Consider the following 18,967-nt stretch of genomic DNA (forward strand, 5'->3'; position numbering starts at 1 on the left):
TCGTGCCCAGATAGGCTGTTCGTGGCCACATATGTGTTCAAGGGGACAGATAGACTGTTCGTGGCCACATTGGTGTTCAGGGAGACACGTAGGCTGTTCTTGGCCATATGGGTGTTCAGGGAGACATATAGGCTGTTTGTGGCCACATAAGTGTTCAGGGGACAGATGGCTGTTCGTGGCCACATTGGTGTTCAGAGGGACAGATTGGTCATTCCCGGCCATTTAGGTGTTCAGGGGGACACAGGCTGTTTGTGGCCATATAGCAGGGTCCCCGCGGGGTCTTAAAAAGTATTAAAAAGTCTTAAAATAAAAAAATTTAATTTATGGCTTTTAGGCTTGGGCGGTATTACGGTATTATGGTATACCGCGGGATCTAAAAATAGCAACGGTGTCAGTTTCAATATCGTTATACCTTCATAAAATATTAAATATCCTTTATTTAATGCCTACAAAAACGTATGTGTGGTTGTCATCACGGGACAGTGTGGAGGAGAGAGAGAGAGGAAGAGGGAGAGGGAGGGGGAGAGGAGACGTGACGAGTCGCGCTTCAAAGTGTCCTGCAGTTTGGGAGTTTCGACTGAACAGAAGGGAGACGTGGTTAATATGAACGAGAGGTCTGCATTAGAGCTAAAGATCTTTGCCCAAACCGGGGAGACCCCAAAAAATCCAAATCCCTGCATTATAATCCATCTCTGCAAAGGTGAAACAAATGATGACGAAGTAGTAAAAAAAGAGAATTTTGACGGCGGTCAAGCCAGTCACTAGCTCAGAAGGAGCGGTTATTCCAGCCGCAGGTATTTCGCGGTCGCTCATACACTGCGTATTACAGTAGAGCCCTAAACCGCAAGCTGACAGGTAAAAAGAAGAGGCCATTCGCTAAAGTGAAACTGCTGTCATGGAAGATTAAATGCATGTTCCTGACTGGTAGAAGATGAACAAACAATCCTACCAAAAAACTTGCAAAATCAGCCGGATCAGAACTCTGCATCTCGACCTGTAGCCGCAGGAAAGGGTGTTCAGTTCTGCTGGACGCACATGAGTGAGAGACTGCGCTAAAGCCAGTGGATTTAATAATATTCCTCCACAAACACACGTAGCCTAATCTTGGTGCGTAAAGGGTTTTTAAATTATAAATAAATATTAATTAAACCATATAATCATAATTGGACAGAGTATACAGACTAATGGTGGCATTATTATTTTATTATTCAGCTTCACCGCCGCCTTAATGCCAGATTGTGAAGAGAAGTGGAGAAACAAATCTTTCACAGCCTTTATCTTAATTTCGTTATTGCCAAAATACCCGTCATCATTTAGAGTTTATTTTAATTTGATTTGTTAAGCAAGATTACTTTTCATTGGTGTGTAGGCTAATTTAAAGGCTAAGTGCATGTAGACCTATAGAGTGCTGAGATGTTACGATGTTACAGCTGTAGGACTTATTTTATTTCTTTGTTCCAACTTTCAAGTGGCCTATAGTCTACGCTTGTTACGAATACATGATGTTAAAACATATAAATGACTCATTCTTGAAAAAATGCATTAGAGCTGTGTGCATGAGCACATTTAATGTAGGCTGTGAACGGGTTTGGGCTGTATAAAGCTGTCAATCAAAATGTACCTGTCGGACTCGGGACCTATCGGGTATAACTGCTGTTCCGCGGAAGCCGGCCAGATTTCTTACGGTGTGGGAGTAAATTTCTGAATAAATCGCGGGAGAGATGTGTGTGTGTGTGTGTGTGTAAAAGAGAGAGAGAGAGAGAGGTGCTGTGCGTTGCTTTGCGCTCTCTCTCTCTCTCTCTCTCTCTCTGACCGCGAGCCTAAGGTCGCATAGAATGTATTCAGTTTCTGAATGGTTTAGGCTTAAGCCAACAGTTTGGTGACGCTGTTTGAGCCTTACGTCATAATTTTTTTTTTATTACGCCGGTAATACCGGATACCGGGGTAAAATATGGAGGCGGTTTGACGGTATCAAAATTTGGATACCGCCCAAGCCTAATGTGCATGTATTTCACCATTAAAGCGCTCACATTAAGATCGCGTTAGATGTGTGTGTGCTCTGCAGTCCGAGGCTAAGCGCGGTGCGCCCGCAAACACGCGCACACACACGCTACCTATCCGAGGCTAAGCACGGCGCGCACACACACAACAGCATGTGCTCTTTTGCGCTTTTAAAAATATGAATGATGCACATCCCGTGCTGCAAAAGTTACATTACAGCACATGCTTTTAGTCATTTTCACATGGAACTGAGCTTTGCAGAGGCAAAGAGTTTTCACATGTGTACAACTGGAAAGGGGGCGATACGTGATGGAATAATCGTTTATCTGGATTAATGGTTTTTCATAATCGTTAAGAGCCAAAATCAAAATCGGATTTTCGATTAATTGCACAGGCCTAGAATAAGCGGTCGATCGTGGCCACGTTGACATTCAGGGGGACTTGTAGGTTGTTACTTGGCATTTAGGTGTTCAGGAGGACTGATAGGTCGTTCCCGGCCACTTAGGTGTTCAGGAGGACAGATAGGCTGTTTGTGGTCACATAGGTGTTCAGGGGGACACGTAGGCTGTTCTTGGCCATATGGGTGTTCAGGGGGACAGATAGGCTGTTTGTGGCCACATTGGTGTTCAGGGGGACAGATTGGTCATTCCCGGCCATTTAGGTGTTCAGGGGGACACAGGCTGTTCGTGGCCATATAGCAGGGTCCCCGCGGGGTCTTAAAAAGTATTAAAAAGTCTTAAAATAAAAAAATTTAATTTATGGCTTTAAAAAGTCTTAAATTTGCTGTTCTAGGTCTGTTCTTATTTTTGTGATGTCCATGTAACGCTACATCTAATGCTCATTTAAATTATTTTTTTGTTGTTGCTTGGTTTTTGGGGTGTTGTAGTTCTATATTTCACTAGTCCAATTGTAATTTGCGGTATTACAACTACAGAAAGGTCAGCTTGCAATAGCCAATCAGCTTTCTGATATTAAACTCAGTGTGCGCGGCGAATGTGACGTCATCACTGTGTTTGAAGAAGTTCGCTTTAAGTGCGCGTCACATGATTTGGGCTGGCAGAGTATGCCATTATTTCACTGACAAATGTCGCAAGCGCAGTTTTATAATTCGAGAGCGCTGTAATACATAAGAGCGAATCTCTGCTCACACGCCGGTTTCCTCTGTTAATGGACAAAACTGCTGGCGAGCTCTCAAAACACTGGCTGCTCATGTGTGAATGATCTGCTCTCGCTCCTTCTGACTCCTTTCGTGCTTTTCCAGAGATGCTTCAGCGTACTGTAGTATTAATAGTGAACTGATAAAATGAAATACAGTGTAGTTTTACTACAGTAAAGCGTGTTGAATTGTTAAAAAATATACCCTATATTGTAAAAAAAAAAAACTAAAGCACTGGGTAGTTTGTTTTTAATACACTTGTTGTGTTACCATAGCAACTATAGCATTACCACAACAGAGTAATTTAACTACTTTACAAAACGCTGTACAGCAGACACGTGTTCACTTTATTTTAGTGGTAAAATGGGATTGATCGTGGGATTTATTTGAAGAGTGAATGGTACAGTCGGCTATAATACCTTATCAAATTTTTACCTATTTTCTATCACAGTTACATTTCTGCTTGCCAGAATAACCAATAATTATTGGCTAGAAATTGCAACAGCCATGGGAAAGGAGGAAAGTTTTTGTAAAACTTTGGTAAAACTCTGAGATAAGTTTGTTAAAACATAAAGAGGCCCCCAAAAACATCTTCAATGATGATGATTCTCTTTTTATTCGTCTGATTTTACTTTGTTTTTTTGGAGCGCCCCCTGACATTTAAAAAAAAAAATCTCAATGGTGAACGTGTCAAGTATAAAAGCCTAAATCCGCTTCGCGAGTTGTGCGATGCGGCGCCAGTTGAATGTATAAATCAGCATTAAGATGTTTGTTTTTTCTGTAGTTCAATGGTGCATTTAACCTGTCTTTACTACTGTTCAATTTAAATAACTTTATTTTACCCCTAATTTTGTGCTTTTACATTTTCTCTCGCGTGTTTTTGATATTGCGATATAGGCCTTAAATTTAATACTTAATGGTCTTAAAAAGGTCTTAAATTTGACATTATGATATCTGCAGAGACCCTGTATAGGTGTTCCGGGGGACAGATAGGCTGTTTGTGGCCACTTAGGTGTTCAGGGGCACGAATAGGCTGTTCGTGGGAGGGGTCCCGACGGGGTGGGCGGGCGCTCTTCGAACAAATAGGTTGTAATGGGGAGGTTTAGGCTGTCCCTTGACTCCCAGCCCTCACCTATTCGGCGCTACCGCATAGGGGGTCTCTGTCAGTCCGCTGCCACCCCATGGCGAACCCCAGATTGCAACAGAATGGGTAAAAAAAAAAAAATGACTATTTTGACAGCGTTCCGCTCGGCCACCGGGGGAGCTAGGGGGACGGCGTCGCCTCTGGGCAGGTCGGGGGGCCCTCCCCCAGGGGCCTGCGTGGTCGTCGGGGCCGCCAAAAATCTTCTAGGGGGGGGGGCGGTCTGCAGCGTCCGGCAAGCCCGTGGGACTTAGTCGGTACCCTAAGGCGGTTTAGGGTAAGAGGTGTTTGAGTTATTGCCGTATATCACTGGATGTCAGGAATATCAAAAACAAAACCACCCTAGCTCCGCTCCTTAAGCGCCAATCACACATCTTGATCTATGCTGGCATTTCTCCTCTTGGGTTTTTGGTTTTGGAAAGGGAAAAATTGCACTCCCCTGTCCACACTTTAATGATACCGAGTGTCAGATTTGCACAATCCTCACTCGAAAGCTTGACAGAGCCCCTGCGCGTAGCTACGGTTGCTAAGCCACAATTGGTGGGTGGCGGTTTTTGGGTGTGGCTTAGCGAAGGGTCAATTGCATCACTCTGTAACAGCTTCTCCATAATCCTGGATAGACTGAACCCAAGCAAGCCTCGCCAGTGATGAGCACGCTGTTACTTACAGACAATCAAACCCTTTGATTCGCAGATTATTCGGGGATTTTAAATGCCTTTTTTCCATTTTTCAACACAGAGCCTGCGTAAGAATGGGTTTACTGAATCAAAAATTGTACTAAATTTTACTTTTTCTATGCTGTCTTTTTGATTGGGTGGGCAAGACAGACATTTGGGTGAGTTCAGCCCATGCCTAGCGCCAGCCTTGTTTTCCTCCTAGATTGTGCTTTTGCTTCTGATTAAACTTGTATAACAACGGTCCAACATGGCAAAATGAAAAGATGCATGGTTGGCACTGCAGTTAAGGTCAATTTAGGAGAACTATGAAGATTATTTTAAATATGTTGTGCTGTGAGGCGAACGTGCTAGCCCCTGTGCCACATATTTTGTAAAGAAAAGCTAAATAAAATACTCTGATTGCGCAATGATACAGGATGAAACAATACACTGACCAACCCGGACATCAGGAAATCGTGATTTTCGGTAATATGATCTTTGAAAATGATGAACACATTTTGTAAATAATCAAAAATGTAACAATTTTATTAAAAGCTGAAAAAAGGACGGCTTTGGTCACTAAATGTCCCTGCAACCAAAGATGGGAGTAATGCTACGTTCACACCAGACATGGAAGGCGTCAAGCGCGAGTGATTTACATGTTAAGTCAATGCAAATGCGTGAATAGACATCCTGTGGCGCGTGTTTTGCGCACGAATTGCTCAAGTTCAAAAATCTAAACCTAAGCGGAGATTCCCGCCGCGTTAACCAATCAGGAGCTTGTTCTTGTGGGGGCATAATTGTGACGTACGCCAGTTGTTGGTGTCCCGGGGGAAATCCTCTAGTCTACATCGACAACAGTGCATCAAACTGGGCTGGGCTCAGTCAGAAGCACCCCTGAAAGCCTCCGTCATCCAGGTTCAGTTTCTGGAGGAGTTTGAGCTCACAGAGCTGCTGCACGTCTGAAAGCATGTAGTGGACTCATCAAGACCCTAAACATATTGACACTGTTTTTCAGTCTTCATAAAGCACATTAACACTTATTTTCCTCATAAATCCATGTTAGCCATTTAGCAACGAAGCTGCAGTCACCAGACGCGGATTCGACGCATAAATTAAGCGAGTAAACTCAAATGTTCACATTGCTTGTTATGCACAATCCGCGCATTCGGCGTCTGGTGTGAACACCGCATAAGTCACATGTGCAAGTCTCAAGTCATAACCTTCAAGTCTCAAGCAAGTCAAGTCAAATTTTTTCAGACTCAAGCGAAGTCACTGCTTATTTCAAGTCACGTCAAGTCGTAGCTTGGTCTAGCAAGTCCCTTTCAAGTCAATTAAATTACATATATTTATTAACTAGGGTAATTAGGCAGGTATACAATTGTACAAGGCTGTATATGGTTTGGTCTGCAGACGATTGAAAAACTATACAAGGGGGCTATCTGTTTTGTTGAGGTGTGCGATGCGGCGCCAGGCGAAACGATAAATCTGCATTAAGATGTTTGTTTTTTCTGTAGTTCAATGATGCATCTAACCTGTCTTTAAAACTGTTCAATTTAAACACATTTATTTTACACTAATTTTTCCAATTTAGCATTTTCTCTTTGTGTATGCATGTTTTTGATTATTGTGATATAGTTCTTAAATGTAATACTTAATGGTCTTAAAATGTCGTTAATTTTTAACCCTGGATATGCTAAAATACTCACAGGAAAAAAAAACTAAATCACAAAACAAAAAATTCACAATGCAGCGTTATGATCAAATTAAATATGGACGTTAGATCAGGGTCAAAATACTGTGCACAAAAATATTTAACATAACAATTTCCTGTCAGCCTTCTCGTTTTGTTGCAAGCCATAGTTTTTGATTATTACGTGGCTCACTCGCTGTGGACATACAGATGTCACCACTTCAAAATGTTCCGTCCGCCGCCGTTCTTGCTGTCGCTGCAGTGGCAGTAGGTGCACCTGCAGCTTTTGACTGCTGGCTGGCGCTTTAAACAGACTTTCAGCTTTGCCTTTTCACAATACTAGATAGACAGCTCTGTATGTGTACCTTATGTGATGTTCAATTACAATATCATTTTGTTTTAGTTTTCTTAGTAATAAACATGCTTTTACACCATACTGTATGTTTTAGAAAAGACAATACATGTTATCTCACTCTGGAAAAAAGACCTCTTATAGCCAGCATATTTCATTTGTTTTTTATACTGTATGCTCTTCTATTCACTATCTTAAACATAGCCAACATGAAATATCAATATTTTAAGTTTCTAAAAGCACATTTTAGGCGAGGCAGTGGTGCAGTAGGTAGTGCTGTCGCCTCACAGCAAGAAGATCGCTGGTTCAAACCTCGGCTCAGTTGGTGTTTCTGTGTGGAGTTTGCATGTTCTCCCTGTCTTTGCGTGGGTTTCCTCCGGGTGCTCCGGTTTCCCCCACAGTCCAAAGTCATGCGGTACAGGTGAATTGGGTAGGCTAAATTGTCCATAGTGTATGTGTGTGTGGATGTTTCCCAGAGATGGGTTGCGGCTGGAAGGGCATCCGCTGCGTAAAAAACTTGCTGGATAAGTTGGCGGTTCATTCCCCTGTGGCGACCCCGGATTAATAAAAGGGACTAAGCCGACAAGAAAATGAATGAAGCACATTTTAATGTTTAAGCATTGTTTATCGGCTACACATCTGGGTCATAAATACAGCAAACAGAATAATGTGGCTAATGAAAAATATATATCATTTAAGCTCATTATAAATTAGCTTATATATATTAATATATTTGTTAAAACCGATACAATTTTCTTTATGCTTGCAGGATGATGTCACAATCATAAAGGGAATAACTCTAATAATTGCTTATAGTAATCTAAAAACTAGTCATGATAATATGTTTAAAAGCGAAATTGTAACCTGTTGCACAGATGAGCGCAGTGTAGAAAAATAAAATTGAATGCAAGTAACTGTGGTCAAGAACTTTAAGGGTGCTTTCACACTTGGTTTAATTGCCTGGACCGTATCCAAGTTCCCCCTTTTTGTTGTTTGTTGTTCATTGTCCCCCCCTTGCCAGCTTTTTGCTTGGTTTGTGTTCACACTCTTTTTTTATTCTGGACCGGGTACGCTTGCATCATCGAGCTGTTGCTGTGTGTACGGCTGTTGCTACGTGACAGCCATGAAGGAAAAGGAACATCAATTTCATTCTCCTTTTACTCAATCTTTGGTTTTGCTACCAAAACTGAACTACAGAGAGCCACTCGCATTTATCTGCAGCAAAGTGATGTCCACAGAGGCTGTTTTTGGAGGAGACGAGCAGACATCATCACTGTGTTTGCACTGGGTCAGTCCTGCTTGTCAACAAAGTAGGTGATACGCAGACACACATACACATGAATGATCGTTATGAAATCTAGAGTCTTGTACAGTTGATGTTAATGTAACCCAGGTTATCAATAGAATCAAGATTACATTTTATGAATTAAATATGCTGAACATTTAGGGTTTTTTTTTTCTTTCTGATTTATAAATTATTTTTATAAGCGATTAAAAGACGTTAATATATATATATATATATTAGCTGTAAATACGATGTGTAAGGTTTTAAAATGTCATGTGATGTTTTTCCGGTTCCATATCACTGGCACGGTTACAACTCGTGGCATGGAACGTTCCGGAATGGCAGCATCAATTGGAGAAGCTGTGCAGGCGGTTGGCAATGACTGGACTGAGAATGGTCAGGAGTGGGAAGACGGAAATGACGGATCAAGAAGTGAAATTGAGGATATGGAGGGTAGCGAGAGTGCAAAAAGTAGTCAAACTACATAGTGACGAAGAGATGAGGTCCAGTGTAGTGAAAAGAAACGGAGAGAATAAAGTGTTTGTGTTACTCCCTCGAGGCGAAACAAGAAAAAAAAGAGGGGGAAGCCAAAAGTCACGTTTCAAAAGTTTATTTTAAGCCCGCTGTGACTAAATATTAGGCTAAACGCTTCGACAACTCACATGCCGCTGGTCTCCGTCCAACCCTTAGGATCAGGAAAAGAGTCTCTCAAACAGTGGCAGGACGCTGATAAAAGAGCGCACACTAGACTCAGGAGTTCCCCATCCACCTGATTATGCCCCGCAATGTTGCAGCGCATCTGTAGAGGGAGATAAACAGACAGACACGGCCGACAAATGACAGCGCAGCTATATAAATAAAGTTATATAAATTAATAAAACTTATGCAATCTGCACCCTCGAAATGAAAATACAAAGACTGCCACCTGGTGGAGCACAGAGAAAACTTATTGATATGAACTTTTTAGATCGCTTTAGTACAAATTGTGTATAATAGAAATGCAGAATATGTGACTTTATTTAAAGCAATAATACATTTATGCAGTCATAAACATGTTTTGACAGTTAATATGCCGGTGATTTGATGCTTCACAATAGTTGCAGACGCCTTTACCAATATCAAAATGCTTTTGTAAACATCCAGTTATTCTTTACACCGATTAAAAAACGGTTACTGTAATAAAGAAAATCTTCTCTAAATGTGGAACTAAATACACTGATATGCACTGAAATACATGATGAATACTCGACACATGAAAGTGTAAAGCCTGCAGCTCACAACACATGTGGAAGGTTATTGCGTGTCATATTCAACAAGCCGTTTACTGCTAATATGATGTAATTTTGCTCACATGGATAATTGAATATTAATCAGATGATGTCATTACGCTGCTGTGCCGTCAGCCAATCGCTCCATTGCTGATCATGATTTCGAGGATGGATGGATCTGTCCTTCACAACACACGCAGCGATCTCAGATCAGTTCATCCAGACATTCTAATCTGATTCACGAACTTGCTTGAAGAACCAAATTAGCGAGAGATCAGTTATCAAGATTAACAGATCCAGGATCTGCCAAATCATCTTAGATCATTTAAGCAAGGTACGAAGAACAGACCCCAGCAATAGATATTACAATAATAATACATTTCATTTAAAGGCGGCTTTCTGGCAACTCAAGGACACCGTAGAACAAAACAACAAGAGAAATAATAAATAAACACAACAATAGTGCAGATCAAATTTATTAAGTATTAAAAGCCATCTTAAATAAGTGGGTTTTGGGTCTTGATTTGGACAGTGTGAGGGAGTCAGTGTTTCTGATAGCAGGTGGCAGTGAGTTCCAAAGCTGCAGAGCACAGCGGCTAAATGCTCTGTTGCCCAAAGACAAGCAGACGGAACAGACAAGTGGAGGGGCGAGATTGTGGATGGCTTTGAATGTTAACATCAAGATTATAAAATCAATTGGAAAATGAACAGGTGACCAGTGAAGCTACTGCAGGACAGGGGTGATGTGATGAGAAATAGGGGTTCTGGTGATGATACGGGCAGCTGAGTTCTGGATCAACTGAAGCTTACGGAGAGATTTATTAACAAAGAGGAGGGAGTTGCAGTAATCTATGTGACAAAGCTATGAACGAGAACAGCAGTGGCATGACATAATCAAAAGATTAGGGTGCTGTCAATGATGACACCCAGACTCTTAACCTGTTTGAAGATAAATGGAACAGTCATCAAAAGAAAAGCTGTCGGTTTTAGATATTCTCAGAAAGTACAGCAGTGTAAGCCAACCGGGCTAGGTGTTTCGTGGAGGACGATGAAAATGGGAACAAATGGACTTTGTGTCGATGAGCTCTGGTGAGCACTCCGTCTGGATCCACGATGGATATATCTCCAGCAGGGCAGCAATGTGATGTCCGCATAGAGATGTAGCACAGCTGGCAAAGGCGCCGAGAGATGAAGACGGAAGCGGTGTAATTTAGCAGCCGAGTACTGGAACAATTGGTAGACAAGCGTCAGGAGACACCACGCAAGCACATGCCAGAAGTAATTTGCCGGACAATAGCTTGTACATTGTGAAGCAGACGCTGACAGAAACCAGAAGATCCACAGGCGCAGAGCAGGTTAAATCCAATAATCTCAAGCAGACAGCAGGATTGTCTGAGTTTAGTCAAATTGGTTCAACTATTAATCTTGATCAGTCAACAATATTTAAAGGTTTTACCGGTGAGCAGCAACAGATCATGCCAGCGTTCACTCAAACCGGAAGTTCACTCAAACCATCATACCACAGAATTTTCTCCTTCTCTTCCCCTGAGCTTCCAGTTTTGCTGAGAGAATCTGATTTTCAGGTATCGTTGTTGGAGCTTCTTTACCTTCATTGATCCGCTGTTCGAGTATAACCCTTTGATTTGAGTTGATCACAAAATATTTTAAGGATCATTGCGTTGTGTTTTTATGTTATCGTCTGCCCATAATTCATTTAGAGCTTCGTTTTCTTCCGATGTCCATATTATTGCAACTTCCTGATTCCTCCTTAAGTCGCTAGAGAGGTAGTAAAGGTCCTTTGATTTGTGATGCGCTAGTGGCTGAGACAGACATGCTGAGCCCATGATGTTATAAAACTTTATATAAGCTTGAAACATGGCAACAAAATACAAACAGCAATCTGTGGGTTGAAGACCTGTTGCGTATGGCGTTAAAGGCTGATTATTGCGTTGTTGGGCTACCCCACTCTCATTATCTCTAACAGCTGTGAGAGTGTGCACGCACTTTATTTGCTAGCAGGTGCCAGATATGGCCATATGAACACAATTATAAACCAATCAGTTTATTATTAAATAAAAAGTGATATGGCTCCTATAAATATTAAACCCTTCCCGCATTTCTTGGAATTGTCTATTGTGACGTGTATGTCATCAACAGCGATTCACTTCTGTTATTCGGTCTGATTGCATTCATACCAGAAGTGAACCATACCCCAGACAACCTCTTTCAAGTGAATCTGGTACAGTTTACTGCATTTAGGAAGCACTCACAATAGCTAAACGTACAGTACTATGATGTCAAAAGAACCCAGCTGCGGACCAAAAGTGCTAGTGTGAGAGCACCCTAAATCTGGCTAATACAAAAGAACTATTCAAGATTATGAAAAAATTGATAAAGCCTTTATTTGTTTATGAAAAGCATTGCAATTCTACTCAGTTCTTTGCTTTAGTGATGTGAAAAATGTTGGAACAACTGTGATCAGCCCGATTTAAAATCCTGGATATCAAGTTTAATTTAATCATGAAGGCACAGATTATACTGGCATTAGTAATTAAGACAACTCAGGGCAAGACACGTTCAATAAAAGCTAATCAAATGTCTCAATATTTTAGAAAAAGTAGTTAATATTTGCATAACCAATGGTTAATCTTATCCACCCGCGACCCACCCATAAATATGCAGGCTATTTTTGGTTACCTGACCCCTGTAGATTAACGGCAGCACCTGTGCATATAGCCTAACCGAGAAATGGGCTTAAAGTGAATATTCCTGTAGGCCTTTTGTGATGTTCATTTATAAAAATGCTTATCTGTACATTTGTAAAACCACCTTGTTCTGTTTAGGCTATACTGCTACTGCTTTTGAAAAGAAAAAATAGTCTGGACTATACTCTGAATTCATCAAAAACAGCCGTCCATTCATTCATTCATTTTCTTGTCTGCTTAGTTCCTTTATTAATCCGGGGTCGCCACAGCGGAATGAACCACCAACTTATCCAGCACATTTTTATGAAGCGGATGCCCTTCTAGCCGCAACCCATCTCTGGGAAACATCCACACACTCATTCACACATTCATACACTACAGACAATTTAGCCTACCCAGTTCCCCTATAGCGCATGTGTTTGGACTGTGAGGAAAACCGGAGCACCCGGAGGAAACCAACACGGGGAGAACATGCAAACTCCACACAGAAACACCAACTGAGCCGAGGTTCAAACCAGCGATCTTCTTGCTGTGAGGCGACAGCACTACCTACTGCGCCGCCTGTCGTCGATTCGGTGTGAAATTGAACTTGGTGAAGAGTTAATGATGGCAGCTGATGTCCACAGAAACATCAGCGGAGCGTCGATTGAGATTGCACTGCACTTCAGCTTAATAAATCTTGAAAAAACAGATGTACATATACACATATTTCCTGCAGTCATTATCCAACATTATTTATTTATATTTATTTAGTAGTTTTATAAAAAAATGACATTTTTAATGAAGCTTTATTAGAAGGATATTTAATATTTTACATCGTAACTTTTGCTTTAGGAAGAATCAGACAGTGGAGGTAAGCCATTCTGAAATATTAACCACTGCTACCTTTATCAAATGTGTGATAGCCTACATTTTATTTCTTAAAGCGGATGTGAATTGTGTATAGTTGCTGTGACCGGAGCTCAACGATATAGACTAGCCTATATTTATTAGTCTGTTTGCTCTTATGTTCGAAAACACTTGAAGGTTTCCTTATAACTGAATAATATGCACCATCCTTCAATTATAGTGTCATATAGCCTAGGCAAATATTAATATGTTTCAGGTCTCCCCGGAGCATTTGGGCTGAATGTTTGATGGCATCTATTGAATTGAGGATGTGATGCAATACGTTTCGCATCGAGTTAATACAGAAGAAATTCTGTGGTTTTATATTATGGATGGTGCGCTGGGTCATCCCTCCATTAGTGGTGAGACCACCAGTGCAGTATGCCAACTAATATAATGAATGAACATACATAGGCCTGAGTGTATAGACCTTTTTCATGGATCACGAAATTACCCATTACGCTTTGAGCGTACGCGTAGTGAAAATGCTACAAACTTCCGGTTCACATTTGAGATCAATTAATTGCGTTTACGTTAGAGCTATTGAGACGGATTTGAATGGTTGTTACCTGTTTTGCCTAGAGTAAAACGTCCACGATGTTGACAAGATATGGCAACATTAGTTTGATCAAGATCACTTAGCAAAGACTGTAAACAAGGTAACATGTTGAGTTGTGGCTTCTTCTAGATTGATGATATGAAACAATGGCCAGCAGTCACATATGCTGACATTCAGTTATGTTGTTTTGTCCGAGGGTGTAGCTGGCGAAGAGCTTAGCATACGCTATGCGATACGTTATCTACACAGTAATAAAATCGGACGCATCCTTTGTCACAAACATCAGCAGTTCACATTACTGAGAGCGGAGGTAGAGCCGAGTCAATCTGTAGGTAAACCCACCCACATCACGTGGGCTATGGTACAAAATAACAGAGTAGAAACCGCTGGATGTTCCTGTGTAGCTTTCTCTGGCAGGTCTTGTAGCCATGCTGCCGCAGTGTTGTGGAAGATGAGTATATTAAATTGCATGACAAACTGTCTTGATTTTTATTCACCACATGCTGCCGGTTAAATTCAGCTGTTGATTTTATTTAATTGATTTCCTAAAATTATGAACATTCACATCACCTATGTGTGTTTTACTTGTACATGTATAACATTTTATAAATATATTCAGTTAAAATACAAATCTGATATCAAGAATTCATACAATGCATCATATCATCAACTATTGTTGTTATTGAACAGAATTTGTGTACGGTGATGAAACAACACTGCTAGCATGGTTAAGAGTACAGCAAACTCAAACTGCATGTGCTGCAGGATTCAGTGCAAACATATATTTTACAGCAATGTTTAACAAATGTTTAGCTTTTGCAAACAGTGCTAATGGTGATGTGTTGTGCAATAACAAATTAAACAATGTTTTTATTTTGTGAAAGGTGTAGCCAGGGGTCTGACAGGGCTATCTTGCACTGATGATCAGTGTAGGTGGAATGTTGTGTAACAGGTGTTGTATTTATATATATTAATTTCACTCAAAATTCTCCTTGTTATTCATCAATTATTTTTATTTAATTGTGTATTTTTAAAGTTCTTTAAATATCTTATATTTCAGAGTTAATGAAATCATAGTTGTGTGATTTTTCAATGTATTGGTGTATTTTGGAAAATGGCGCGTGGCTCCTTTAAGTGTCGTTTTCCGGTTCCGCCTGCTCTCGCTCATTGTGGAGAGGTGAGTTTTACTGAAGCTCCGGTTAAAATATAGCCTATAAGTGTTGTTCATCATAATAACACATGTAATGTTGTTCTAAATTGCATTACATTGATGTTTAAACATGTATGAGAGGTTGATTGTGTATGAGGCATGTATTGTGGGCAGGGCTGGACTGGGGCAAAAAATCGGCCCTGGCATTTTGGGCCAGAGCGGCCCACTAAATTAAATCAAAATGCTATCTATCTATGCACGTCCAATATTTTTATCAACTCATATTCTATAAAACACAAAAGCCATATATATGAAATAAATAAATAAGTACAAACTTTAATCTCAATGTAATTTCTGTATACTGTCCATAAAGATATTTGTTGAGTTCTAAAAAATACACTATTCATTCATTTATTTTTCTTCTCATTAGTCCATTATTTATCAGGGGTTGCCGCAGTGGAATGAACTGCCAACTATTCCAGCATGTTTTATGCAGCAGATGCCTTTCCAGCCACAACCCAATATTGGAAATCACTCATACACACTCATTCACACACACTCATACACTACAGCCGATTTAGCTTATTCAATACACTATTCACTCAGCCTATATTCAATAATAAACACAACACAAACTGCCTGCTAATGCATGGGTAAATCTTCAAAGGGAACAGTGTACTTTATAACCTCTTTCACCTCATCCTGCTTGCTGTTTCACTATCTAAACAATGAAAACATAATATAAGTCAAATGTGTTTAATTTTGATATTATGATTAACAGACACCAAACAGCCTCGTGCTGCATATTTATATGAGCGTCATCTTCACTCTGCATATTTATTACAAAACAGGGCTTAAATATAACTGTCTGCTTTCATTTCCATTGAAAAGAATAAACTTTACCCAGTCTCTTTTGCAGAATATCAGTTTTAATAACCAATAATGGCCATTATAACAGTATAACGTACATTAAATTTAAATGATAAAGGTAAGCAATCAGTCAATGTGCAGAATCAGTGTATGTGGTCACATAAATTAATATATTAGCTTATCTTTGCACTCAGCCAAAACAGTTAACTGAGAACAAGTGATTCAAAAGACAGAAGAGTTGTTAGATAGAGACAACAAGATGAATTCAATATCACGTTTAACAACTATAGTGAGATCAGATCCAGCAGATGAACTGTCTGACATGCACTATACTCTCACCTGGGGTTTATGCTCACCCGCTGAACTACTGGCTGCAGCTCTTGGCAGAGAGTGTGTGGTCACGTGATTTGCGATTTTAGCCGTGTACTAGAATGAACAGAGAACTTTTCAGAATCGCTAAATGAAACGCCGGTGTATTTCCCACGATTTCGCTGCGCCTCTTTGCGTTTCTTCTCTCTGACTCTCGACTAATTTGACAAATACACACAGACGACGCACGCTCACACGGAGTACAAAATAGGAGTTTGTGATTGGGCCAGCCCAATGTCAATACCGAAAAGAGCCAATGGGCTGCAGAGTGTCACATGGGCCGGGCCGGTCTGTCTGTCCGGGAAAAAAGCGTCTACTTTCAGAGAGTCACAGATTACAGCAGCGTCAATTAATAAGACAGAAGAAAACGATAGGCTGCTAAGCCTTTTATGAGCCGATCAGATCATAAGACGATGATCAGCCCGGCCCAAAAAGTACGTCGGCCCACCGGGAAAGTGCCCGGTCTGCCAGATGGCCAGTCCGCCCCTGATTGTGGGTAAAGTTTATAAGCATGAGTGTGCAAGCTTTGTAGTGAGAATTATCTCTTTCACTAAGAGGTTGGTGAGCTCCTAATGAAGGCACATACTCGGCTTTGCCATCTTTTTTTTTGTCTTATTCATGCAGAATAAAAGGCTGTCAACTCCCATATTACTGGTTCCTTTCACCTAAACACAACACAATGCAGAGTAAAGCGAGGACCGGTCACAGCCGCAGCCGCAACCAAAACCTTCAACAAAAAAAGAATTAGTCAGATGACATTCAAACATCACAAAGCTGAAGATTTACATGATGCATCATCAGCAGAGGAAGGAGATAGGCTACCCTCTACTCCATGTGTATGTAACAGTGCTAATAGAGATTCATTGTGATGAGTGACATGACATTAAGAGTATGCATGATTGATGCTTTGGTGCCCCCTAGTGGTTAAGAAAATGCAGGCGTTTTTCTTTGAGATGTCCTCGCGCAGCTACTGTAGTTCAGCAGATGATGGCTGATGCTGCTACTGGTAAGCGTGCTCTGAACACAGGAGTGAAAATATAATGATTAAAGTGTATAACAGATTATTTTTGGATATAAAAGAGTGATTAAGTTGTCAACAAATGTATAATGCTTCTGATAGATTTAAACAGCGAATATGTACTGAGACATGCAACATTATTGAGCTTATTATTGATATCATCATTGTATTAGAGAATGACGCAAGACCACACTTAAAGTGACAGTGTTGTTTATTTGACATCTTTTGTTTGTTTGAGTTTTGCCTGCAGTATATTGCCGTTATGTGTGATGTTATGTTATTTGATTTGTTTCTCAGAACAAAAGAAACGCTGAGAATCACTCTTGGAGGGTTTCATTACTTTAAGTTGGTGACGACTGCAGTACAACACAACGCAGAGGTCAACAATCATTACATGTAGACACACATCAAGAGTTCAGGGAGAGTCAGTTCTTCAGACACAAAACCACTATTATTCATCTAAGCTTTCTCCATAACAGCTGTGTCTTTGTGTGACTGATAATCCATCCAGCCTGTATGTCCTGGCGAGTAACACTAGGGGGCGATTTGTGAGCAATACGTGAGCCGCAGTAGGCATTCATGAAGAAGTCACACAGCCAGTGAGATGCTGTGACAAGTGCTTCAGTGCTGGCAGTTTCTCAATTCCAAGAACGCAGAGAACAGTCTTGTTCTTGTGGAGAGCGGTCTGGCCAGGTGTCCTCGGAAGAACCAACTCAGGGGACCACGAGGGCAGAGAACACATCCTGTGAGAAAAAGGGTATGCTGCGTTCTTCCTGATGGTCACATGACCTTCACGCGTTTTAAATGGTAAATTATTTAAACATTACAGCATTCATACAACCATTTATTGTTTTTCCCCTTTTCAAAATACATACTCTGCATAAAAACATAATAAATATACTCTGCACAATATAAATCAAACTGATTTTAATAGGATTTTCAGCAAACAAACACCCTAATTGTGTTTATTGCTTTATATAGATGTTCATGGTAATGTTTACTTTCACTGTTTCATTTAGGGAAACTCCTGAGGTAAATAAGTCATATCTCTGAACTTTAATAATAAATCTAAATAAAATGCTGCGCTTCCCACCTCCAGTCGCAATCACTTCTGGGACAGGGTTCTTGCACCATTTTAAAAGTACAATTTAATGCTTTTTAAGACCTCAACAAATATAATTTAAAAATTATACAATTTCTATGGAATAGGCTACTCATTTTAATGTTTTTATTAGATTAAAATAAATTGTGCCTCGTCACAGTATGGATAACCCGCAGTACCTGCCTTTTGGGTGTCTGGTGGTGAAATGAAACTGTTATAGCTGACTGTGAGGGGGCGTCTGAACTAGAGCTGTAATCAGGCTATGATAGGTAGGCCCGATAGAGCCCGAACCCGACAAGAACATTTTGATTGACAGCTTTATAAAAGCCCGAACCCGTTTATAGCCCGACATTATCCTAATGTGCACATGCACACGGCTCTTTTGTCTTTTTTCATGAATGAGTTGTTTATATGTGTTAACAGTACTTATTAATAACACAGACTACAGGCCAAGTTGGAACATAAAAATAAAATAATAAAATAAGCCCTCTGTACCATCTTAACATCTCAACACTCTAAATAGGCCTGGGTACATACACTTAACCTTTAAACTGGCCAACACACCAATAAAAATAAGGCGCAGTAGGAAGTGCTGTTGCCTAACAGCAAGAAGGTCGCTTTGTGGCTGGTTTGAGCCTCGGCTCAGTTGGTGTTTCTGTGTGGAGTTTGCATGTTCTCCCTGTGTTTGTGTGGGTTTCCTCCGGGTGCTCCGGTTTCCCCCACAGTCCAAACACATGTGGTACAGGTGAATTGG

Source organism: Danio rerio, chromosome 5 (assembly GCF_049306965.1).
Source record: "Danio rerio strain Tuebingen ecotype United States chromosome 5, GRCz12tu, whole genome shotgun sequence".
In the NCBI taxonomy this organism is placed as follows: domain Eukaryota; kingdom Metazoa; phylum Chordata; class Actinopteri; order Cypriniformes; family Danionidae; genus Danio; species Danio rerio.